This window comes from Epinephelus moara, chromosome 8 (assembly GCF_006386435.1).
Source record: "Epinephelus moara isolate mb chromosome 8, YSFRI_EMoa_1.0, whole genome shotgun sequence".
Classification (NCBI taxonomy): Eukaryota; Metazoa; Chordata; class Actinopteri; order Perciformes; family Serranidae; genus Epinephelus; species Epinephelus moara.
The window spans coordinates 44,801,336-44,802,855 of NC_065513.1; the positions used below are offsets into that span (position 1 = coordinate 44,801,336).

The 1,520-nt window shown below is 44.2% G+C and overlaps 1 protein-coding gene across 2 annotated transcripts in view; it reads right to left on the reverse strand.

Moving 5' to 3' along the window:
* Nucleotides 1-1,085, reverse strand: part of LOC126394679 (putative uncharacterized protein BRD3OS) — a 4,578-nt gene extending 3,493 nt beyond the window's left edge. Inside the window, exons 1-2 of one of the 2 annotated variants that reach the window (XM_050051674.1) lie at nt 881-1,085; nt 626-708 (exon numbers count right to left, since the gene is read on the reverse strand). The gene's annotated coding sequence lies outside the window, so the exon portion shown is untranslated. Of the gene's footprint in view, nt 1-625 lie in introns of both variants that reach the window. The other variant, XM_050051673.1, reaches the window with a different exon arrangement.
* Nucleotides 1,086-1,520: the final 435 nt, after the last annotated feature.

Genomic DNA, 1,520 nt, shown 5'->3' on the forward strand with positions numbered 1-1,520 from the left:
ATTCAATTCTGGATTTTACAGGGAGCCAGTGCAGAGAAGCTAAAACAGGAGAAATATGATCTCGTTTCTTAGTTCCTGTTAGTACACGTGCTGCTGCATTCTGAATTAGCTGGAGAGTTTTTAAGGACTTACTAGAGCTACCTGATAATAGCGAGTTACAGTAATCCAGCCTAGAGGTAACAAAAGCGTGGACCAATTTTTCTGCATCTTGACAGTCTTATAAGTAAGGAATTCCTTAAAGTTAGCTAAACTGTTGCACAAACACCTTAGATATCACTACTGCAAGCAAACAAATGGTTGCCATGGAAACTGTTGAATTCTACTGCCTTAACATTTTTAAGGAAACCTTTTAAAGCATTCTGTGCAACACTTTTGAGTAAGTCCCTCAGGTAAGGACAAATTAAGCCTTAAGTAACAAACTTTAAGGAGGTAACTGTTAAATGTTTTGTGCAGCCGGCTCCTGAATATGGGGGTGGTTCAATGTTTAAGATAAGATAAGATAAGATAAGATAAGATAAGATAAGATAAGATAAGGAAAACCAGAGTTTGATGTTAAGGCGAGGCTGGTGAGACGTTCAGGTGAGCTGGTTTAACTCAGTGCTGTGTAGACAATAAACACACTCACAGTTGAACTTTAGTACCGGCTGGTTCCTCCGGTGCTGACCTCCTCCTCCGATGTCCCTGTCGGCTCCCGTACATTCACCGAGTCTGTAAAACAACCGGAGAATCTCCGTTCACATACACAGAGGAGCTAACAGCTGTTAGCCGCCGGTCAGCTAACTAAATGCCCAGACTGCTGACACAGCTAATCCTGCTGCTAGCTACCGTTAGCTCCTGCTAGCTACCGTTAGCTCCTGCTAGATTAAAAAAAACCTCGTACCTAGCTACAGTTTACTGCTGTGGTGACGTCACTACACCCGAGTGTTAACACGTCAGAATATAAACTGTGACGTTTGTTGTCTCTTGTTTGACAGGTTAGCTGCTGTTAGCATCATTAGCACCGGAGTTACAGCAGAGAAGCTGCTGCTGCATCCAATGGCAACGGTGTGTCTGCAAACAGGGTCCGGGTAGGAACACAGAAACAGAGGTTCCTCCTCCTCTTGCTGCAGTGTGTTTATATCAGCACATACAGTCACACTGTGTTTCCATAGAGACTCATGCAGGAGTTAATTAATAGGTGTTTATTTCCAGAGTGACACACACACACACACACACACACACACACACACACACACACACACACACACACTCCAACACAGACCGGAAATCCATCGGTTAACAAAAAAAAAAAAGGATGTTTTTCTTCCTTCCTTTATTTATATAAATTGCAGAGGGACAGACAGAGGGACAGACAGAGGGACAGATAGAGGGACAGACAGAGGGACAGATAGAGGGACAGATAGAGGGACAGACAGAGGGACAGACAGAGGGACAGACAAAGGGACAGATAGAGGGACAGACAGAGGGACAGATAGAGGGACAGATAGAGGGACAGACAGAGGGACAGATAGAGGGACAGA